A 26,272-nucleotide genomic window follows, 5' to 3' on the forward strand; every position below is an offset into this window, starting at 1 on the left:
AACTTTATGATGCTCTTCTAGAAACTGAAATTAGGATGTCGGATGTAGTAATTGGGGCTGTGACTATAGAAATCAATAGCATTTTAGCGTTTTGTTGCAATACTACACTTAGTAGTACATACACTAGTAGTTTATCGTTATTTGTTCTGTTTCAGCTAAAACATTTTCACAAAAGTTGCAACGTAACAAAAGTTTTCCCAAAAAATCTAATTTTCTCTTTGTTTTAGTAGCTATAATATATATATTTTATCAATATCATCGCACAATAAAAACCTACATACTTCGCAGTGATTTATTTTAAGCAATTTATATATCTACGTTCACAACTACGTTAATTATTTCCAACTTAATTAATTACACAAAGCCACATGCAATCTACACCTCTTGCAGCTACAATAATGAACTATTGTCAGTTTTCACAATAAAACAGCTGATCTCACACACATGACACACACATACACAAACACACTCACACTATCACAGGATCTGAGGCTAATAAAAACTTCAAGAGTTTCCCTACTACATGAAGCTCACACATGAAATATATTCAATCTGCAAGTCGGAGATAAGACCGCCTCCACCTCCCCCGACCTCACCCCGCTACCCCTTCCTCTTTGACACAGCACGCTAGCGGTTCAGTGGTATGTTTGAGTTATCTGTAGAGACGATTTTTTGCGGTGAGATTTAAAAAAAACTTAATTTTTTGATACGGATAGATAAGTAATGTACAAAAAACACATTACAATAATTATGGTAACATCAAAATTTATGTGACTTATGATTATGAAGTTTTAATTTTTGTGAGCAAAGCCAGCTTCTATTAAACATATTCAAATTGATATAAATAACACTTCTGATAATAATACCTAATTATAATTACCAACATATTTTTTTGTATAATAACGAAATATCGAATCTCTGCTCTACAGTATATTTCTACCCTATAGTAAGCCTAAACCTAAGTTGTTAAGAATGATCCCCTGAGACACCCCTTTCGGCTTACTATTATATAACTTTTGCAACCCCCTGCAACACTTCATGATGAGAAACTCATATCCTATCGTTGTACATGCAGAGATCGCTTTAAGTTATAATATCGGCTATTGTACTCTCATTAAACTTACAAATTGTTAATTTTGTTTATCTTCTCGATGTTAAAATAAGTGTTCTATCGTGCAGTGCCCCCACTGCCCCGCGCTGCGCTGTGCCCCCGCCCGCCCCCGAGGCCTAGACGGCGACCGGATAAGTTTTTCGAGCGGTCATTCTGTTGTGATTTATATTGAAGTTTATAGTCCGTTTTTACATCCACTCTCATCTTGTGTACCCTATTGGTGTTGGTGTATAAATGATGTTTTTTATTCGCTGTAATAATTTTTAATCCAATCGCTTTCTTGTTGGCGTTTCGGTGACAAACACTAGAGAATCCAAAAAATGGGACCTTCAAACCTAGGGTGAGCCGAGTCTTGTACGAGTTTAGCGATTTACGAAAACGAAACAAGTTTAGGTTTTCTTCTGTCATCTGGGCGTCTAGTACGGGACTATAAAAAGTTTACGTTTTCTCCTGTCATCTGCAAATCAAATCAAATCAAAATCATTTATTGCAAAGAATGTGGTCACAATAAGCTGGTTTACAATAATCAGTGAAAATCATTGAGACATAATAATCATACTGAAAGTACAGCACATTCTGTCAAATTTAGACATGCAACATTACAAATTAAAATATTAGTTAAATTACATTCATTACACACTTATATTTATTAAGGTTTACAAGAAACACACAGTACTATACTTATAATTATGATGAGTCATGTTTTCCATTTATAAATTCTTGGACGGTGTAGAAACATTTACTACATAGCCATTTTTTTACTTCCCTGACAAACATGTTCCATCTCATTGTCTTAAATCTAGCAGGTAACTTATTGAACATGCAAGTTAGCATATAGTGACAATTTTTGCCATGCAATGCAGTCTTACCGGCCGGCAGCACCAGGTTATTTGGGTACCTAGTGTTGAAACTCAGAAATTGACCTTTTTTTGTAAATAAGTCTTTATGTTTTAAAACAAAGCAAACACCTTCATATATTATGTATAAGCTAGGAAGTGATAGTAGGCCATATTTTATAAATAAGGGTTTACATGAGTCGGTCGGTTTTGCATTTGCAATTGCTCTTATACATCGCTTTTGGAGTATGAATGTTCTATTTATATTGGTACCGTTTCCCCATAGTATAAGACAGTATCGTATACATTATCTGTCAAAAGTTTTATGATAGTTTCCATTAGAGGCGCCACTTTGTATGCGAGAAAACGTAAACTTTTATAGTTTTCGTCAATCTATCAAACCTGTACTAGACCTACTGCATACATTATCTGTAAAAAGTTTCACGATAGTTTCCACCAGAGGCTTCACTTTGTATGCTAGAAAACGTAAGCTTTAACAGCTTTCGACAAATTATCAAACACTCGTGCAGGCACCTTTTTCAGTTTAGATATATTTACAAGCTGTATATGTGTGTAAATTATGAAACCCCCTCCACACTACTACTATTCTTAAATCAACTTCGCCACCCAAGATTACGGTAACGCTCCACTCACGCATAAATTGTCACGTAATTACCATATACGTGAAGACTTGGTGCAGTGTGAATGACCGCGGGTCGGGGTTCGATGCCGGTGGCGCATAAAAACGCGTGCATTCGGCCCGTATCGCTGCGTGACCGATATACTATGGGCACGGCGTCAGGGTTGTCACTTGAGGTATATGGAATTTATTAAATTGGTAGGTACTTCGGTACTATTAGAGCTTCCACTATGTTATTGCATTTTTGACGTTTCCTTATGTCTGGTAAGTGCAGAAGTTGGTTTTCCTTTGCAGTCATCAAATATGTATACCAAAAACCAATAATATAATGGACACAGTAAACGCTGTTTGGGTTAAATTTTTGTCTAATAAGATATCCTATCCTACTTACCTTTTCAGCGAAGTTTTTAATAAATAAAATAAAAATAAATAAAAAATAAAATAAAATCATTTTATTTCAGGCACAGGTCCCATAGTTATACATAATACATCAAAATTTACATTTTACATTTAACATAATAAACATCAAAATTTACATTTAACATTCATTGTTACTTAATTTACAATTATAAAGTAAGCAATTAAATTAAATTATTATTAAATTGTTATAAACAAAAATTATGAGATTTATTTAATGTCATAGAATTGAATCGAATTAGTTTGTCAGAGAGTGTGGTACAAATTGAACAGTTTGATTAGGCATTTTACATATTATTTTATCATTAGTCTTAAGGCCACAGAACGGTGTGGTTTTTTGGTAAACAGTTACAAAAATAGTTTTAATAATTTCATTATTACTAACTTACTTTACTTACTTAATAATAATAAAATAACTGAAACATGGCTTCTTTTTAATGGATTGGCTAGTTATTACTTACAAAAAAAGAATTAGAAAATTGGTCTTTAACTGACAGAAATTTCCGTTAGTTATATTATTTATGTAGATAAAAAAGAGAACCTCCTCCTTTTATCGAGGTCGGTTAAAAACTATGACGTTACACACACGGGGCAATATTTTCGCAATGTTTATCGAAGAGCCCCTATTCTAGTGGCGGCCCTGGCGTATCGTGCGCGAGCCAACGCGCTTATCTCGGTCGCGGTCACTTTTCACGTTTTTCCCAGATCCGGAATAGGTGCCCGCGCCAACCAGCGATACGCGGGGACTGTGGGGGGCAGATACCACGTGCTTGTATATACGTAATGTATGTTAAAGTTACATTCTTGACACTTTTGACTCTTCATCATAATCATCATCATCAGCCAATAATCATCCACTGCTGGACATAGGCCTCTCCCAAGGAGCGCCACAACACTCGGTCCTCGGCCTTCCTCATCCAACCACTACCCGCCACCCGCCTAAGGTCGTCAGTCCAGCGGGCAGGAGGGCGTCCCACGCTGCGTTTGCCTGTTCGTGGTCTCCACTCGAGAACTCGTCTACCCCAACGGTTATCGGTTCTTCGGCAGATATGACCAGCCCACTGCCACTTCAGCTTGCATGACCATTTTGACTCTTGACACGACCGAATACCGAATACGACGAGTGGTTACCGATCCTGACTACTATGCCGAAGGTCCCGGATTCGATCCCGATATTTGTAGGTACCTACTAAGTTCTTCGGTGCTATTATTTTATATATTTCATGTTAGGCACATAAATATGTTATAATATACATTGGGACTTGGCATAACATGGAGGAGGCCTATACCCTGCAGTGGGTTGACATAGGCTGATGATGATGATACATATTTTATATTATGTATCCATCAATATATTTGCACAGTTTAAGTACTCTGTTGTAAATGATAGATACTATGACAGGCAAGGTTAGTTCCCGATTTTGCCGTAAGACGTCAGTGGTGGCGCGGACTCTAGTACAGGATGCTTTTACAGTTTCTCTTATGTTTCTCCGATAGTACTCCCGCCCTTATCGATGAGTCGAAACCTTTAAACCCGTTATACGTGGCCGGTCACTAGTTTTTCTTTTTCGGTATGCTTTTTGGAACTGAACTTGGGGGATGTAAATTAACTTCTGAAAAATATGAAATAAAATCTCTTTCCTCTCAGAGGGCTTTCCTAAAGCTAGCTGTAGAGTTTGTTATCAACTCAATGAGATAAGGAGGCAATACCAGGGCCTCTCGTACGGGATTTGCTATTTTTGAAAACTAAATAAGTTTACGTTTTCTCCTGTCATCTGTATACATTATATCTGTCAAACGTTGCATGATAGTTTACGCAAAAGACACCACTTAGTATGCGAGAAAACGTAAACTTTTATAGTTTTCTGTACTAGACCCCCTATTAGTATCTAAACATTTTCTACGTAATTAGCCACAAGTTTCACTAAGAGCCTGGATAAAGGTTATCTGTGGGATAAAAGTCAATCCGACCGACACTCTAAAATTATGTTGTAGATAATGACGATATGATTTTTATTACTCAGATAACCTTTATCCAGATATCGTGAAACCGGCACTAAACGTATACGATTTTATGTACTGAAGCACTCGTTAATAACAGATTTTAGATTAAAAGTAACAATACATGGGTGAATTTTATGTAAATATGTGTATTTAAAAGCATATTTATGAGCCCGAGTCGCATGACCTAGGTCTAAGCTAGATCAACTGATAAAGTACGGCATTTCCATAAGCGCAGGCTTTTTTGCACTGAAATTCTGTAACTTGACTGAAAATTCTCAGACTGCGATTACAGCGCCGCAATAGCGACATGAAGCTGAAACAAAAACGAAAAAAAATACTTAAGTACTTATATAAATTATGAAGCTACCTACCTACCTACTATTTGATATTCGTAGGTGGAAACAGAAAGAGCCCCCTTATCCGAACGGAGAGTAGTTTGTAAAAATTGACGTTCATCAGCAAATTTTATATTTTTACGATGAATAAAAAATTTTGAGTTCGAGTTTTTTGAGTTTGGAATTTCACACGTATTTAGTCGTTTGTCAAACGTCTGTCAGTTTGTACAAAACTAGGGGCATTTGGTAATGGCTAATTTGGTATTTTGTATGTGTACGTGGCTTTTTTTTATTGCTCGCGAGTGTATGAAATGAAATGAAATATTGTTTATTGGACGTAAAATTTTGCAATTATTTGTCCACTGTCATAATATAATATTACTTTACCACCATTTCACAGAGGCCCCGTCATTAAGGAGGAAAGAAATGGCGAAAAAATATAATATCCTTACTATAATTAAGTTTTACCAGTTATCTACGTAAGCATGTTGGTACATCATTACCAGCTTCTTTACTACAAAAAAAATCTAAGCATTTCGAAGCTCTCAAACTAGTTGATTATGAAAAAGTGATCAACCTATACTTTATAGATCTTTATAACAATTTTAATGAATATTTTATAGGTCAGTCGCAGGTCGCAACCTTATATGCATTTTAATTGTATTTTTTTTCTTGCAGGTAAGTTTTTGCCAGATTTTGCCAGCTGATTGCACATGCAAAGAGTAAGTAACCATCTAAGTTATTGTTGAAAGTTAAGCTTTACAATTTCATTTCATTTGTATAACGGGATTACCTAAAAATACGGTGATTTTTATTTTATGGAAATGTCTATACCTATTAAACGACATCTAGAAACTATGATGGATCTATAATACAGAAGATCATCATGTAGACAAAAAACGACATCCAAAAATATCAGCTAGCTTCTTTAGTAGGTCTATAAATCAATTAGAAACTACACCCTACTTCATTTTATAAATTTTGGTAAATTAACAATATTTTCCAAAACCAAATCAGCCTCAAAGGCTAGAAACAAACCTCCTTCCCCCGTCCCCCCATACCCCCCTCTCCCCATCCATCTCGCTACAGCTGATAAGTCAAAACACCGCCCTTGAACGCGGCTGATAAGCATCAGTCACGATTTGCGCTGGGCGGGCGGCGATAACGATAGCGCTATCTGTCATGAAATAGCGCCAGTGAAGCTGTAAAAGCACTGTATAGGGCGGAATTTTATCAGTGATGTTATCGTTGAAAGGTCAATGTTACTGAAACACTAGTTTTGTAACGATTAATTTAAATTGTTATGGTAAAAATAATGGACTGACGTTATAGAAACTATGTTGGTTACATGTCTTTTTACTGTAGACAATGTTTTTTTTAGGGTTTAGATAATTATAACATGCTACACACGTAAGTTTCGGCTTAGTATACCCTTTTTGCAACACCCTGTATATTTCATAAGTTTATAAGGAGTTTCTGCATTCTTAATATTAATTCCAGTTTAGAACCAACATACAGGTACATAATGAAAAAAGAAAACATCTCATTCGTCATTTCCATGCGACTTTAATCCGCCCAGGCTCGAATAGCCCCCTGGGCGGCGTGGGGCGGGCGGCGACTGATAAGGAACTGAGCTGATAACCGCACTGCTCGCCTCCACCGCCTCGCGATTGTGACTCTATCGACGAACGCTACGATGTCAGGAGGATGTCATAATTAACAACATTTCTTGGTGAAATTATTAGATACATATATGAAGAGTCATATAAGCCATATTTTTTTCATGAATACCCAGTAGTCGTAGAAGAAAAGTTGTCCACAATGAGCCCCTGAGTGATGCTATTTCGACTTACCACTTTAAAAATAGTTAGCAACAGCCTGTATATGACGATTTGCATTTAATGTGGCGAGTTGATGGATGAGATTGGCATTATACTCGTACGAGTTTATTTACTAAATAATTCTAAATTAAACGTAGAATTCTCACGGTTTCCGTTTTTAACCGAAAACCTGACTAATATTAAAAATGCGAAAGTAACTGTGTCTGTCTGTCTGTCTGTTACTCTTTCACGCCAAAACTACTGAACGGATTCGAATGAAATTTGGTATACATACGGTCTAGACCCTGGGAAAGAACATAGGCTACTTTTTATCCCGGAATTCCCACGGGAAAACTTTTTAAGGCGAAGCCAAGCTCGCGGGAACACTAGTATTACATAAGCCAGTGAGTAATCGTAGCGTAGACGAAGCCAAATTCGTCAAACAGATGAGATAAGAGACTCAATGGTCAACCCCCCCGCGCCCCGCGCCTCACACCCTCTCACCCCCTTCTAACTCCGTAATGTACAGTGCGGATTTTCTGCGGAATTGTAGGATTATTTATGAACAGTTAATAAAATACCTTTATTTCTCTACTGGTTACTTAGATTAACAATATATTATGATCAAGATGGAGTGTCAGTGCAAAAGAAACTTCTTGACCATTATACAATAATACCTCACTTTTACCACTTATTTTGAATTAGTTTGGTAAGAATTTAGATGATTTGTGACTTTATTCATTCATTCATTCGTACAATGGTTGTCATTAAGGGTCGGCAATAGGGAATCGAGGGTTGGCATTGTCATAGAATTATGTAGTAAATGATGCTCTACAGCCTTGAAAAAAATCACACAGGTAGCCGAAGAGTCTAGCTAGGTGCTGAATGATTTGAATTCAAGTAAATGATTATGGATAACTGTAAATAAAATTCAGAATATGACGAAAAACCAGAAAATCACACTCCCGTATTGTAACAACTGTGTCGTAATTATTAAGAATTTTCATATGATTTTTATCATATTATAAAGTTAAAGGCTTGGACTAGGCGCTAAATACCTTGTTTTTTAATAAACACAAACTTATTTTGTGTAAATTAATCCCAAACTAGAGCAATTTTTTTCCCTCAAATCTTCATACAAATATCTATGGCGGCTTTCTGTGTTATAAAATCATAAACACAAGTGACGTTTGACTCAGTTGGCCGCTGGCCTCCAAAGAAGGGTCACGTCGGTTTAGGCAGCACTGACAGCTCGCGATCTTATCGTGTACAAATACAAAATCACTGCACATTGGTTGTCATTGCACTTTTTCAACTTTTATGACACCAACATAATTTGATTTGAAATTGAGGAAGCATAATTCTTCCAGTATATTCAATACATTAAATTAAATTAGATAGTGTGCAATATTCTCGTGACATTACAGTCTCGTAAAGGTCTGATGAGGAGCAGGAATATAGCGAATGGATCTAAGTGATGACAATACGCACGAACATTAGGTTAGGGATCAAAAATACAGTCTCTTGGTGCTGGTTGAGGTGTGGTCTCGTGAGGATCTGATGAGGGCAGTAACACGGTGGTGGCTCAATTTTATTTCAAAGATGTTAATAGCTAAAAGCATCGAGTTTAGGCTATTAAGTATGTTTTTCAGAGAGAGAGAAAGAGATTTTATTTTTCCTCTGGATGTGTTAGGTTTACTGGGTTTACTAAGTTCATTCTGTTAATGGCATCAAGTTGTTATGTGTTCATAAGTAATAATTAAGTATTTATTAACAAAATGCTGTTGGTTCTCCACGAAAATGTAAAAATAAAAATAAAATAAATAAAAATAAATTCGTAACGTAAAATTGTCAATGACGGAATTTCTTCTATAGACAGTAGCCACAAAAAAACAAACGATAGAACGTCACATAGCCTATAATCATCGCGCCATCAATACGCTTCTAACAATACCTCATACATCAAAATCTATCAAGCCGTTTAGGCTACAGGAGGGAACAAAGAAACAGACAAACATACATACATACAATCAAAAAACATTACCCTCCTCCTTCGGCAGTCGGGTAAAAAGGAGTAAGACAGAAGGTCATTCTGAACTTTTGCTCTACGAGTTTTGGAAATTAACAAAAAAAAACCTTTTTCATAGAAACTTTGTTGGACATGGGACTTTTTACCATGGAAAACGAATATTTTTTTTCGCGAATTTGCAAATCGCGCAGAACAAAAGTTGTTCAGAATGACCCCTTGAGTCATCCCCTTTTGGCTTAGTATAGCCCTTTTGCGACACTATGTATTTACTTTGCTTTGTCGTCGGGGTTCAGTTGGCTGGAGGATGCCCGAAACTTATTATCTACACTTTAATACTTGTAGTTACCTTTCTACAAGTAAATACCACATTTGTTTGAGAAAGCTAATCGGGTTACGAGTATAGAGTAAAGTGGCACCCCTATTAATTTCTACTCTTTCCTGGTGCCTACCAGTGTAAGTAAGTGCCTTATAATTAGAGAGATTAAGAGAATTATACTTACTTACCCTAAAATCACCCAAAATGTACTTGAACATAATTGTCAATAAAGTTGGCGAGTAAAAGTTTATCGACCCACTGTGCAAACTTACATGTGTGCGTGTCACTGCGTGTGCTGTGTGAAGAGCATTGAAAACCCAGAATTGGCGCGGCACGTCACCCTGTACGGGCCCTTAATGTGACTCGTATTTAATACATAATAATATCATGAGCATGATGTGATCCTCATGATGCCATAGCTTATCGATGCCAAATTTAGAACCACCTTTTTTCAACAGCTATTTAAAATTTGCATATTTACCTACTATCAACTTCTAGATATCATTCCTAATTAACCGGCACCTTATTAAAAAACGATTGCCAGCGCACTATCGTCCTTATTGCCGTGAGATATCGCGATATCGTGGAGGGAACCTAATTAAAGTTATCGTCGGCCAATTATTTATAAGCTGGCTTATCGTGGCCGCCATTGTTGTAGGTGTGGGGACACACGGGACACCGTGCGATACTTAAATATATGAAACTAGAACTAGCTTTTCCCGTGAGCTTTGCTTTTCATGTATAGGTGGAAACCCTTTACATGAAAAGTGGGAATTCCGAGATAAAAACTAGTCTAAGTTTAGCTTCCCGCATGGTTAATTGCATAAAAATTGGCTCAGCCTTTTCTGTGATAGGCTAATAAATATCCAGACATCTACTAAGTAGGATATTTTTGCTATGTTTTATTTGATTGAACAATATACATTACATATACGATTCTTCTGCAATAAAAAATTGCCTCGCCAGAAATGTATATTTCTAACGAAACAAACATAATATTTCATTCTAATGTAGTGTATTATTTATTTTTGAATGTTCCGTTCAAAGTAGCAGTCCGCTGAAAACCCATGTTGCAGGAAAAACTTAAAATTATTCTCATTTGAAAATGCCCGCCATCAATTGCCAAGTTGCAGTTGCACAAAAATATTGGCCATAAAAATGTTAATACCCTAATACCCGGCCGGCATTACATATGTGTGTAATTTGCCACGTTTAAAGCGAAAAATGTGGCAGTTCACGAAACGACCGGCCAATACTGCGATCTCGGAAATAGCTCTAATGGCGATGCCACGGACGGCGGGGCGGAGCGGGTGCGGGATTCCCCCACGAGTTTAACCCTCAAATTCATAGACCGTATTGTAAATTTACAACAAGGTTAAAATTCACTTCGAAACACACGAGTTTCGACTCTTAACGTCAGTCAAAAAGTTGAAGTTCATATATCACAACGTTAATTTTATGCCTAATGTAGAGTGTCAAAAACCTGTATGAATTTGGGGGTTAAACTTTAGGAATAAAACAAATGGAATATAATATTAGGTTTCTTTATTTTAATTTGAGGTTTAGAAAGAGGTTATAAAATATATTGAAAATATCAATTATTGTTATTTGAATTTTTCGTTAACTATTGCCACTGAAACTGCATAATATCAATTTCAACTACCTACTTGTTGATAAACCCCCATATTACGTAACTTACTACTACACTTTTGACGAGAGCGGTAGTTATAATTTATATTTCAGTGGCAGTTATTTGAATTATAATTTTTCTCGTAACAAGTGGGTCTTAGTCACAACTTTACAGTGATTTAAAATGAAATGAATGATGAATTGATACGAGTACTTAGATCTACTGAAGACAATATAGAGAAAGCGATTTCGCACCGCCCTCCGCCCGTGTCTCTAACACAAATACAAAGGAAATACAAGTGCATATAAATGAAAGCTCATCGTGGCATGCGAAGACATAAATATGCCCGGCTCAGCATTAGCTGAATATATCGATGTCGTTGCCAAAAAACTTACGTTTTGTTGTTTATGGAATGCACGTTACTCGTATCATCGTATGTTCATAGGAAATAATAATGTTTATGTATAGCGAAATTAATTAAAACCCATTATTTATACCGACATATTGTAGGGTGGATAGTATATTTAATTTACTATTCATATAAAATCCTCATAATTTTGTTCTATTCATAAGCATTAGTATTCCATTATAAAACGTCACACACTCAATCCGAGACGCGAGTTATCTAATCCCAGTTACCCATTCTGCTTATCAGATTTTATCCCTGGCTATGTCTCTTCTAGGGTTACTTTTCACTTGACTAACGAATGACAATCTTTCTTTCGATCGGGATACACAAAAAGCAATAAAATTACTAAAAGCATGTTTATTAATTTAATACTTTATTGCACAAATATGACATATAAGTGTACAAAAGGTGGACTGATGTATGTATTCTAATGTTCACATATGAAAGAGCTTGGAAAATTATCATTTTGTATTTAAAACAATGCAAACTTTAAATTAGAATTTATTAAAATTAGAGTCAACAGTAACCCTGCTAATCCCCAGGCAGGGTGCGCCGGCGCCGCCCTATCAGCTTTATACGCTTCGGGTATGAGAGTTTTTGTCCTTATCACACTGCGATAGAGATAGATACGACAAGAGAGCATAGCGATAGCCAGGTAGCGGAGGCTGCTTAGTGAATGTTGTAGGAAATCAAAACGATGTGAAGTGATTAATGAATAAAGTATATGCATATCATTAATTTATAATTATTACACTCATGTATTTGGCCGTGTTTAATATCTTGAGGAAACAGTAAAAATGTAGGTCTGTAGCTTTTTTTACTGAAATTACCTCTTAAAATATAAATTTTGCGAATTCATACAAGTGATGTTTGACATCGCTTAAAATTCGTTGAACGTATGTTTGGTTTTATGGTAAACCCGTAAATGCGTTAAGGTCAAACTAAGATTCACTATTACATCTTTCAAGAAAACTTCATAATTTACTTGCAGTACAGGTGCCTAGCCTCTTATTATTTAATTTAAACTAAAGATTTTTTTTTTACAAACGCTTTGTCACTAACAATTCTATTCTCACACCACAATCCTAACTAATATTATAAATGCGAAAGTAACTGTGTCTGTCTGTCTGTCTGTCTGTTACTCTTTCATGCCAAAACTACTGAACGGATTTGAATGAAATTTGGTATACATACGGTCTAGACCCTGGGAAAGAACATAGGCTACTTTTTATCCCGGAATTCCCACGGGAAAACTTTTTAAGGCGAAGCGAAGCGCGCGGGAACAGGTAGTAACCTATATCTGCCCAGTTATTCACAACTCACAACCTACAAACACAATTTATTTTTTAATCCACAAAAAGCTTTCAGCCCCGCGATAAGGCCGGTGATAGCGATAAGAGATCGGGCGATAAAAGTCGCGCCGTGTGATGGTGGTACAGTGGGGGCTAGAGGTTAGCTACAACACTTTGGACTTTGGGACCTCTTAATTCCAGTTGCGTAAGGGTTATAATATAGCTGCAATAAAGAGGAGCTACAAGTGTACCTGAGGGAAAGGTGACCTATCCTTTACCGACTTACCTATGTATGTTTTTTACAAAATCAAGGTGTCCTGACCTAAAACTTGCACCTCCAGATTCTACATGATGTTGCAAAAGTACACTGGATATATCCATTTTTGGATTCAGAGGGTCTTCTTCGTGTAGGTGGACGTCTTCGGCACTCCGGCTTGCCATTCTCTGCAAAGCATCCCATCCTTTTGCCGTCGAAGCACTGTCTGACCGATCTGAGCGTCGATTATCACCACGTCACTCACATGCACGCCGCACCTACCTATCCTGCAAGTTAAGTTTTCACTTCTCATTCCTTTCCATAACATTTCCTGGTCCTACGAGCTGGATGGTACACTAAGCCGAAAGAGTGTCACGTGAGTACAAACATAAAGCGAAAAGCGGGGAAAAATTGGGGTGGCTGTCTTGTGAATCACCTCTACTCTACTACCCGTTCATATCTTATGCGACTTAGGTGGAATATAACCATACGCTAACCGTTAAATGTCTTTACAAATGTAAAAAAAAAATGATTTAAATACAATTTTAAACACGTTTAGCGTTTAGTAAAAGTGACCTTTATTAACTGACTCATACAAGCAATAATATTAAATTCAATTTATAAGGAACCACCCAGATGTGTCCTTACATCGGATAACGATCTCGCGAGCAGCGAACAATATTATCGATCGAGCACAAAGAGGCACATGAGTCGTTATATGGAATACAATACGGCAACAAATCGGTGTGACCACTTAGAAAAAACTTATCTTTTTATTAACCTCTGTGGTCTTAGATTAACAATGTGCAAACAAGATAGAAAGATAGATAGAAAACTGCAAAGCAAAGCAAAAAAAACTGCCCGCATTTTGTTTACATAAATAGTTTATAGTTCAACATAGTGACAACAATTGTACCAATGAATAAGGTCACAAATCTTGTAACCGAACTAATACAAAGTAAGCGCTCTACGACTGTAAGTGGGGTGTTATTTGTCGAGACGTTTCTTTTGCACACATACTCCATCTTGTTCGTAAGTTGTTAATATAAGTCTGTTCTAGACGGAAAATTATTATGGAGATGCGTTGTAGGATCAAGATTGAAGATCTTAGCTACATAGTGTGCGTACGTAAGAACTTAAGATATACGAGTGTGTAACTTAGCTATGTAACTACACATATTGAGCTTTATTTGTTAGAATAGCTTTATTTTGTTAGGAAATTAAAATTATTAGTACAAAGGCCGGTGCGGAGATGCAGGACGCGGAGATGACGTGGTCCGAGGTGAAGCTCGCTGCCATCGACAGACAGAGATGGAGAACCGTTGTGTCTGCCCTTTGCCCCACGGGGGGGTCATAGGACGCCAAGAAGAAGAAGAAGTACATAGGCCAGAAACCATATACTGATATTTGATAGCTTTCTGAAGATACATACATACGTTCACGTCCTACCTTTTTTAAACTTACTATTAATAGTATATATTATACATTTAATAAGTAGGTATCTATCCTGGTGGATCTATCTATTGAGGCATCCGAATATCCGATCTTTATTGATAAGCAATACAATTTCAATGTTATCTCCGTATAAAATAAACATCTTCAAACATAATTTTCCAAATCAAACACCAAAAAAAACCGGCCAAGTGCGAGTCGGGCTCGCGCACAAAGGGTTCCGTAGCAGCAAAATTACAGTTAAATCAACCTATCTCAAAAACTATAAGAGATACTTTGATCAAACCAAAAATCGTTGAAAGAGTTAATTAGCATGCATCACCTCTATTTTTTTTAGAATTTTATACCCCGTAGTTATAAAAATAGAGGGGGGGGGACATACTTTTTACGACTTTGAGAGCTGATATCTCAAAAACCGTTCACTTTAAGAAAAATGTTTTTTAGAAAACTTTATATCATTTTAAAAGACCTTTCCATTGATACCCCACACGGGTATGTACATCGAAAAAAAAAATTTCATCCCTCAGTTACATGTATGGGGGGCCCCACCCCCAATTCTTTTTTTTACTATTTAGTATCATATTTTTGTAGCGGTTCATACAACACATATTCCCATCAAATTTCATCACTGTAGTACTTATAGTTTCCGAGTAAATCGGCTGTGACAGACGGACAGACGGACAGACGGACAGACGGACATGACGAAACTATAAGGGTTCCGTTGAGATGTTGGGCGCTTGGAGTAGTGAAATGAATAACGCGTCGTGTCTAACTGTATAGAACTCTCTTTATTCAGTAAAATAGTAACATATTTATATGAAGATTCTGGAATGCGCTATTACGTAGACATGTCAATAAAGTCTAGTTTGGCTATCTATTAAATAGAAGGTATGCGACTTGTGACGTATGTTGTTTAGAGATAGTCAGAGATAGTATTACAAATATTTATGGAATGCATCGTAATACGTCACATGCTACACCACCCCCCTAATTTTGAGAAAAAATATTGCAAATATTTTTGAAAATTACACAATACCAAATAAAGAAATTGAAATTATAAGTAGATTTCATAACATAGTAAAAGATTACATATTCAATTATAGTTATATAGATTACATGGTTTAGGGTTACATAACATAATGTTCTTAAGATTACATTTCGGTTAAATATTCTTATTTCTAATGGTTACATGTTTATATTTTATAACATAATGGAGCGTTGTACTTGACCTTTGATTCCTACATCCAAATATGGATTATGTTTTCATTTAACTTAGATACAACAGGCAAGATCAAGATGAAATATGATACGTTGGAATTTATTGATGACACTCTCCTATTGCAACAATAATTATGATACCAGTAAATTTTAATAATTCAAAGTTAAACTGATCAATGAAATTATACAAACAGCAATTTCTCAATACTGGGTACCATTTGAATTTTTAACATATTATTAAATATTGGAAACGCATTGTTGACGACTTATTAATCAAAATACAGTATTACATTAAAAGTTGTCATTACTAAGTCTTCATATATCTGGTATATAATTACCACTCATAGATATTTTTCAGTAAGTATTTATCATTCACATTAGGTATTTTATATGTTTACGTTGACTACACGTAGATACACTACGGCCACGTATGTCTTTTATCATTGAACTTATAGTCAGTAATTGTGTTTTTATATTATTATAATTCATTTTATTTTATCATCATTTTCTTTAGTGCGTAATATAGGTACCCACACTATTCCTTTATTTAGTGTCACAAAATATATCTAATTCCCTCACGAAGGAAGCTCGTTTCAGACATGATCTGGAATTAAGATTGAGTAACAAAATCTGCAGTTTAGGCAAATAATCGCATCTTGTCTCATAAATATGTTTTTTTTTTTCATAATTAATCATGAAAATAAATGTCAATTCCGGCAAATTGATCGATTTTTAAGTAGGTATCTATATTATTAAAATCACAATTTAGATACCCTTGAATCAATAGTAGTATTTTTCCTTGGCTCTATGAGATTTTTTCTTGAGTTGAGCTTTTGTCATAATCGATAGCAAATAAGCATATTTGCATTTTTTTGTTGTCACTAGATATTTCTAGGCGCGGTAATCGTCTCTGCGACGTTGTATTTTACTCATTATTTAAGTATTTTTTTTATTTGTATATTTGCATGTATCATTTACACCATGCTTATTATGCGTGTACGTCTATACTATACTACGCTTATATTTATAGCGTCCATTGCGCGTTGTGTACCTTTGCACTATTATTTATATAGATAGATATTTTCATTTTCATTTTCATATTTAATATTTCTTTACTTTCGTGGAAAATTTCTACACAGTGGATGCTCGATCACACCATGATCAGAAAGAGAGTCCACCACTCTTTATTGAGTTATTATGCCTTCATCCTTGTATTTATAATTCTTTAAATATTGATAAATAATCAATATACATATATTTTCTTGTCTATATTAGTGTAAATGTAAACTGTTTTTACGGTTTTTAAGCCCCTCGTGATTATTAAATGCTATTAAATATTTTTGTTAATATATTTTGTGCCGTCGTTGTCGTCAACAATCGTTTCTAAAATATATCTAATTATTAAAATTAATACCTTAAAGATCCAATAAATTTCTTTAAAAAAAAACATAAGTGAGACTACTTAAAAAAAAATAAAAAATTAATACATCTATTAAGTAGAATAAAAAAAAAACCTAAAACCTACATTACATTAACGAACTATTTACTTAACTTTCGTCATATTAAGGATGACCCATGGCCCCATGGCAAGTTTTCACTTCACTTTTTTACTTTACGCACTGCACTCATCACGTTACACTTTGACGATGACATCACTGCACTGCTCGCATACGTTGTCAACGCATCACGCTGATTCACATCAGCCATCAGACCAGTCTCCCTGCTCCGTCTGTCTCCAGCTCCATCACCAGCCGTCAGCTCCATTTTATTGTACTGCTCCAGACTCCAGGCGCCATCCAATTATGCTATTTATTTATATTAACTTTTAACACGCACTCCAAAAATTTTTTTTTTTAAAGGATTTTATTTTAATTTATTTATTCCGACACATAACGCGTACTTTTATGTTCGAGTGCAACCGGCACTGCCGCGAAGAGGCAGGCCGGCTGTCGCGGTCGCCATGAGATGTTGGGCGCTTGGAGTAGTGAAATGAATAACGCGTCGTGTCTAACTGTAGTAAACTCTCTTTATTCAGTAAAATAGTAACATATTTATATGAAGATTCTGGAATGCGCTATTACGTAGACATGTCAATAAAGTCTAGTTTGGCTATCTATTAAATAGAAGGTATGCGACTTGTGACGTATGTTGTTTAGAGATAGTCAGAGATAGTATTACAAATATTTATGGAATGCATCGTAATACGTCACATGCTACACCGTTTTTGCCATTTTGGCTACGGAACCCTAAAAACATGACAAACATCTGTACTTAACTATAACAGGAAACTTAATACTTACACTACAGATGCGAGATAGCACAACCTTTGTATTAATATAACAGAATAATAAATGTGTTAAACTCTTAAAAAGGATAAACACCACGGCCATTGTTGTGGTCCGGCGATTCTGATCTGCCGGCACAGGGTACTGACGAGGAATGAACTAATCAGAAGATAGGTTTTAAATTTTATTAGGATAGCAAACTAGCAAGAAGCTAGTAAGCCAGTATTTTAAACAAAGACCACACTTTATTTTCACCAAGAACAAAAAATACCAATTTATATGTCTTAAAAATTAAATAGAGAGTCAGCCTTTTTGCGTAAAGCAATCTCTACCAGGCAACCTTTGGATCGGGGAGAGTGAATTTATAAAATAATGATTCTGAGGTTGGTAGTTGTATAAAATTTTGTTAAAATTTGATTATTCCGAAACAAATGTCGATTCTGAATCTGAATGCAGAAAAAAATATGTTAGCAATGTCAAACAATGATTTCAGATACCCTACAATTACCCTCCCATTACATAATCTTCACCTTACACCACTGAATTTAGCTACTCTGTAGTATCGTAGTACAAAGGCGTATCGTGGTAGCGGGCGGCTTGACAAATGTGCCTCCGCGGCCACCCAGCGCGGTAGCACCCTGGTCCCTGCACGAGGTCTGCTGGACACATGAAAGAAGCCTGCTGGATACAGTGGAGCTTATTACTAAACACCTAGAGCAGCAGCTGAAGACTTGAAACAATCAGTGTAAACTGTTTACAGAGAATTGGTATCAGATGGGGCACTTCAAATCAGCATAATGTAAACGAGATAAAAAAATATCTCTGCTAATCTAGAACCCTGCTTGTTCGAATAATGTAGAAAACATGTATGAGAAAATATTTCAGACGACAATCTGCCTAGGCCAGATAGGCCAGTATTTTTCGCTTTCGGATTAGCAAAGCTCTACTGCACGGTGCACGCATATTTCAAGCTAATAAACAAACAATACTTACACCGAATTAAACTCCAAAAGACAATAATTTATCTCCCTATCCATTCAATCTAACAGGGAGGCATTATAACATGTGTTGTATTTAAACTGATCCTATATTTGAATAAATAGTATCGAAGTCCGATATGTGTCGGCCATTTTTCTCCGTCCGTTGTGAGGTGTACAAAGGAGTTAATCGAGCGAGTGTGTCACCTTCTCGGCTTCCTTGTGCCATGCCGGCTCGTCTACTTGCTCTATGGTTTCAGTGTTGCCATGTTTCATCGATTATGAACCAATGATATTTTACAGAAAGTTTTAATTTTAATTTTCGTTTAAACGATTATAAATCAATGCAATATTATATTTTAGTACTAAGTAAGCCTTATTTTCTATCATAGTTTTTATGTGGTGCTGTAGGAACTAGGTATTTATTTCCATCAGTGGAAAATTCAAGCAGGTGGGTGGATTTCAACAGGTCCTAAAAAATCTTCATTTCCGTGGACTTTTTTATCTTAAGGTTTTTTATATTAGAAAAAAGCTTTTATTAAAGTTTTTGTTAATGTTAGTGTTCTTACTAAATGGGTAGCAGATAAGTTAAAAACTTAACGAGATACGGGTGATTAAAAATTTCGTGCCACGGCGATGAAACATGCGTTCACGGCAATGAAACAAGCGTCCACGGCAATGAAACAAAGGCCCACGGCAATGAAACAAACTTCCACGGCAATGAAAGAACTGTATACATTGTGGGGTCCGTATTGCGAAGTATAAAACAAAATGTTTCATTTCACACTAATAACGTTCACAAACCTTACCTATAACATCTATATTTTCATAAGGTATAATATCCAATTTGTATACTGTTCATTTTATGTAAAATTCATAAAATATACTATAATATGACATAATCTGTGCAGAATTACACAACACCGGCTAAACACCTAGCACTAAAATATAAAGATAGGTGCGGTTAGGTGCACATGTTGGTCAGCTAAGCGTCCCCCTACATAGCGCCAATAATAATAACGCAGTTAAAACTCCTTGCACCAAAACCTAAACATAGAGCGTCTCCCCATGTAGCCCCGCTTCGCTTTTGATGAACATGTACACTTAACCGCTCCTGCTCGCTTTTCTCGTCATCGCACCTATCTTTAGGTTGTGGTGCTAGAGGCTTTGATGGTGTTGTGTAATTTAACACAGATTATGTGATATGATAGAATATTTTATCAACTTTATGCTAAATCATAATATATTTTAATTGGTATAATAATATGAAATGTACATGTTATCATCATCAGCCTATAATCATCCAATGCTGGACATAGGCCTCTCCCAAGGAGCGCCACAACACTCGGTCCTCGGTCTTCCGAATCCAGCCACTACCGGCTACCTGCCTAAGCTTGCATATTTTAACAGCTATGTTGATAACCTTAGTCCTCTGACGTATAACCTCTTTTCTGATAGGTACCATCCATTAGAGAAACCCCAAGCATAGCTCTCTCCATAGCACGCTGAGTGACTTTAAATCGGTGGACCAGTCCCACCATCATTGTCCACGTCTCTGCACCATATTTCATAACTGGCAGGGCGCAATGGTTGAAGACTGTTGGATGCGCCTTTCAGCTTCCTTGTCGAAGTTACTTCTGCCATAGATTAACAAAAACCTACAAGTGCTAGTCTCGTTATTCTATGCTTCTGCCTAGCCGAATAGTCTGCCTCCGGTAGTCATATTATTGCACAACTTCATAGTTGTCTCACGAACGATCACCGGCTCCGGTTTTATGTGAACATTCTACATGACTTTTGTCTTGCCCAAGATCATACGGAGGCCTACACGTTGCAAAGAGCATTAAAGCCACTTAGCATCCAGCTGAGTTCCTGCAGAGATGTATGTTCTATTATATTCTATTCTACTATCTGTGGGAGGTGTAAGTACCTGCACCTGGCTCTCTCGAATGGGACCTTTGTGCAATGTGAATATTCTATTCCAAGGTCTAAGCTGCCTTTCTAAGCTTGGACCATTTCCCACCACGCTGGTCCACAGGGGGTTGGTGGGTTCACATATTATCTAGATGTGCTAAATCAATAGGTAGATATGCAGGATTCATCACGATGTTTTCCTTCACCGTAAGAGCGATGGTGTACATTGTATTTAAATTCAAAGGAACACATTGGTACATGTCAGCGCCGGAATTCGCACCCGCATCACTGGCGTGGGAAGCGGGCGCTTACCCGACTGAGCTACCACCGATCTTATTTATACATAACGTTCATTATAATTTATGTTGTGATTGTTATTATTAATGTAATATTATATATTTCGTTTTTATACATCGCGATACGCACCCGTTTTAACGCACTGCAAAAAGAGGTAATTTGACTAGTCCTGTAGGTAATATGTCAGTGATCGGTATTACCTGTATTACAGGTAAAAGATGGTAAAGATAATATGTTACTTTGCCTAATCATCCATACCACGGCGATGAAAACATAAGTCACGGAAATGAATAACCTGGCCACGGAAATGAATAACCTAACCACGGCAATGAATACACATTATTTTACAAGACATGGCAATGAAATTTTTTTCATTGCCGTGGCTTTTTTTTCATTGCCATAGCAAATATTGGCCACGGAAGCCACGGAAATGAAAGCATGGCGATGAAAACCAAGGCATTAAATATAAATAACTAAAAAAGTATTAACTATTCGAAGAAATAAACACTTTATAAGGTAAATATTTTCAAAATGCTTTCTTTGGAATGCTTACTCTAGAAGACAAACTTAATTTTAGAGAAGTTATATCTATCCACGGCAATGAAAGAAAAAATGTCCAGTCCCCAAAATTTTTACTGATTTTCACTATAGCGCAAAAACGCGGGCACCGATGTACCTCCTTCCACGTCGAGCAGTTAGGCGACACTTGTAAGAAACGATTAGCGTACTGAGGGGGGCACCCAAGTTCATAGGTAAAACAATATCCTTGATCATGTTTAGGACACGGCGATGAACAGAAGTTCTGGGACACATGAATTTTCACTTACCGTTCGTTATATTCTTTATATATTTCAATAAATGTATTCCGTGACAATACTTAAACTATTAATGTATCAAATGAAACTAAGTTTAACTATCAATACTCAATATTTTTTCATCAATGAAGAATAATACAAAACGTGGTGACGTGGGGACAGACACGGCAATGAAAGATTTGGAGGTTTAATCTTTTTTTTTTAAATATCCATTAATCCTTTTAATACAATATTTAGTGCTACACATAGATAACTATTTCACTTAACCCGAAAAAAATATTAGAAAATTATAACTTGGTTTTTTAGTACCGATTTCATTGATGCCACGCAATTTTTGGCCGCGGGAAATTCACCCAGGTACCGTTAATTATTTTTAAACAAAAGAAAAAACCTGATTGTATATTTTTTATCCTATTTTATCTTTGTATTTTACCACAATGAACTTATTGCTATTAGGGAAAGACTTTTGCCATATTCTAAAACTGTACATTAGTAATTCTAGGAATTGACAATTTTTTATCAAAATTACTAATAATGCTGTCAAAACAGGGAAGGAAAACTAATAAAATCATCAAATGGGAACAACCCGAGTTCTCAAAGATAGTAGGTGACACATTCATCACATCATCAATATACATCTCAAATGATTCACTGGACGATGATGATCCCTGTGGTCAATGGATAGGTAATTGTATCAATTATACTTAGAATTTATATTGCCAGTGTTTTTTTGCAAAGATGAAAGAAATATTTAGAGGAAACTTTCATAATAACATCAACATGTGTCTTTACATTGATTCCATAATAACTTTCTGCCCTCTAATAAATAAATCTCACGATGACTTTAAAAAAATCATCTTTAATCCATTTTTACTGGAGTCTCAACTGAAGACCTTCATTAGGGTTAAATACCCTTAGCCAGTAACCCAGTCTCTGTCTCATTCAGCCTGTCCAAATATCACCCAACAATGCAGATAAACTATTCTTCTTCTTCTAATCCTCTTTTCCCACGCGTCCCTTGTCTCCACGATAGCTATGTACTACCAACACATCAACAAATTAACAAACCATAAGCAACGTCGCTCGTTTGGTGGTCGTAAACCCATTGATCTCTACATTTCCACCCCCACTCCTATGTAGATAATTGGTTAACTTAATGTTCTGTTCCCACCTGCAGACTCCATTCTGGACGATGTTACAAGTAATTACTTTCATGTAACTCCAAAAAAACACACGTAAACCATGCATGTAAAGTTAGGGCAGTAAATTAGAGTTGGCACGTAAATCTGAGCGACGTAAGATGGAGGTATCCGATTGTTGCCGCGGATCCGGCCCTGATCGGGAGCGACCAATTTCGCAAAAACTACACAACGCGATATGCTGCACAGATCTCCGATACCCAGGGACCGTTGGCAACGGCAGGAGGTGTAAGAGTTTTTTGTAAAAAAAAGTTTTTATTACTTATTGCATTTTTTTTATTATGTTCTTTGTTATTTAGGTATTTAGTCACTTTAATTTACTATGACTATTAGGACACGTATCAAATTGTAGATTGTAGGGTACAGGCTTATCCGCACAAATTTAAACAAGCAGTAAAAACTTAGGGCACTCTCCCGAACCGGACATGGTACCCAGTAAATATGGTTTGGACTTGGAGTGAACAAAAAAAAACTTGACGATGATCCCCCAAGTAACCCTTTCGTTGCTGTCGCTACACACACGCGGTCCGCGCGCGTATCGCCACATCTAATATTATTCTGGGAACGACCTTAATAAGTCACTACAGAATGTTATCTATTCCATTTTATCGGCCAGCCGCGATACGGATCTATCCAATTAGCTCCACAATGCAATATGAGCCGTCTTGCAGGGCACGAAGAGCTACGGGTCATAGTTCACGGTTGTGCTCTTTTGGTGCTGGAGAAAAATGGCGGATTTTTCGTAAAAGTTTGTTGTGATGTGAGTTGTGAGCGGATGGGTGAAACATCGACGGTACATCATGTCTCGCTATGCTCAATAAAGTTACTAATTTGTAGCTTGCCAAGTGATTGAAATAAATGTAAACAAGTTATATACAGATAATTTTCAGTTTTGAAAACCGAAGAAGCAGTCGATATCCAATACGATATTATATGATAATAATATATATTTTTTCCCATTTTTCATGTTGTCTCTTAGGAGTATCAAGTGTGCCTAGGTACACTAAAGTAGGTAGGTACATATTTTTTAAAACATAAATTACCTAGATATCTACCAGGATACGTACATTAAAATTGTGTACAACTGGCCATAATATCTTCCAGGCAACCTTCGTGCTCTGGTCGATAATCTGTGTGATGTGTTATTTTTTTTAAGTAAACTCTGTAACAAGGCGTTTTAAATGGCCCAGCAACAACCGGCCTCGTCATCGTCAATCAGCCCCGGCCGGGAATCGAACCCGAGACACGAGCTGAGCCGAACACAACACCGGGTGGTAATTTGATCGCGAGATTATCGCGGCTGCCATCGGTACAGCGCCTAAATGCAATAATGTACGGTTGGCAAAAAAACATTCAGATTGATAACGTTTATTGGGAAATATATGTTTTTAGCATCATTATTTTATAACCTATTTTGTATTCTTTACTTTTAATTTATAATCGCGACAAGTAAATGAAAAGTAACTACTTATTTTTTTTAAATAGTTTTAACAGCAGACTCACGGATTTGTTTAATGTAAAAAATATAACAGAAGCCTCACAGGATTCAGACAATCATTTAGATGAACTAAAACGATAACGATATTAAATATGATACAATCAACATGTCCGCATACAAATGAAGTAATTGCAACAGGAAACCATTAAATTATCGCGACCAAAATCTACGAATGTGGAGATAAAATGTAATTAAGTATGCCTGTGAAATGACGGTCAAGAATACATAGTCAAGATAAAAATAAAAAATATGAATATAGTTAAAGATTTATAAATTATAAATCAAAGTCACTTATGAAATTCACTTCAGGAAATACCTAAGTCCGACATCGCGTCTTCGAATTTTTTAGTTTTTATCTCTGTGTCTGCTTTTTACTGTTAACTGCTTTTATTTATTTGTTTTAATGAGTATGTTCTCTAGTTGTATAAAGCCGCTTTATCTGCTATCTCTACCTATGACGTAACGGGGTAGAGAGGAAGGGGGGTGCTAGATAACGTATCAGTAACCGTTGTATCGGAAGATCTGTATCGAATATGATACAACTATGTAGGGACTATCGGATGTATACAGCCAGCCCATTCCATTATGGGCAGGATATTGAAAATGGCTTGTGAACCTTGGGCCTTCAACTTCGTGAAAACATCTGCTGTTCTTGAAAACAAAGACGGAGTTAGGTGCTTTCTGTTCTATCGATGAATGTAATGCAGATGCAAAAATTCAGAAGAAAATCTTGAAGATTTTATTGATAGGTTTTAAAATTTAACTTTTATTTATTTATTATTAAACATGAATATTTACTACAGCATTTGAAGATCTCTTCCAGGCAACCTTTGGGTGGAGGAGAGCGATCTCGCTTTTAGCGATAAGGCCGCCTATTGCGTTGTATCCACTGTAATATAAATTGTTATTTGTGTCCTGTTAAGTCAATAAAGTAGTATTCTATTCTATTCTACTACTCTACTTGTTTGGAAAAAGGATGTATTTTAAATTTGTTATATTTTTAATGTTATAATACTTATAATAGTAAACATGTCTCGTAATAACGACACCAGCCGAGTCAGAAGTAGCACATTACATTACCTTCGATGTTAGATTTCACTTTAATTGACTTCTAAGTCAGTTTAAGTGGAGTTTTATTGGACTCATTAATATGGGTGATCGTGTCGAACATAGTATTTTTAATGAGCAACTGAATTCCTTTTAGAATCACGGCGATGGACGATAAAAATTTGGAGTAAACGGATGTTTGATGGAAGATTTAAAGATTTTGTTTGGTTAGAGTATTGACTATTGCCTGATGCCTGCAATACAGGTCTCTGGCTTAGTTCTGGCACAGATGCACAATGTAATTTAGTAATTAGCTTCTTATTTTATGAATTAAGATTATTATTATATTGTGTGCTTTTGATGACATTACTAAAGAAATCAGTCGAGTACAGCCTAAAGACGTTCCAAATAAAAATGTACATAACTCGATGGATGCCTAATCTACTTAAATTGAAAAATTTAAGTAACTAAGTAT

At 36.1% G+C, this 26,272-nt stretch overlaps 1 protein-coding gene across 1 annotated transcript in view; it reads left to right on the forward strand.

Annotated features, from left to right (window-relative positions):
• The window catches only part of LOC119694537 (zinc finger protein ush), a 149,529-nt gene that overhangs the window by 47,425 nt on the left and 75,832 nt on the right, over nt 1-26,272 (forward strand). The window lies entirely within an intron of this gene.

This window comes from Plutella xylostella, chromosome 4 (assembly GCF_932276165.1).
Source record: "Plutella xylostella chromosome 4, ilPluXylo3.1, whole genome shotgun sequence".
In the NCBI taxonomy this organism is placed as follows: Eukaryota; Metazoa; Arthropoda; class Insecta; order Lepidoptera; family Plutellidae; genus Plutella; species Plutella xylostella.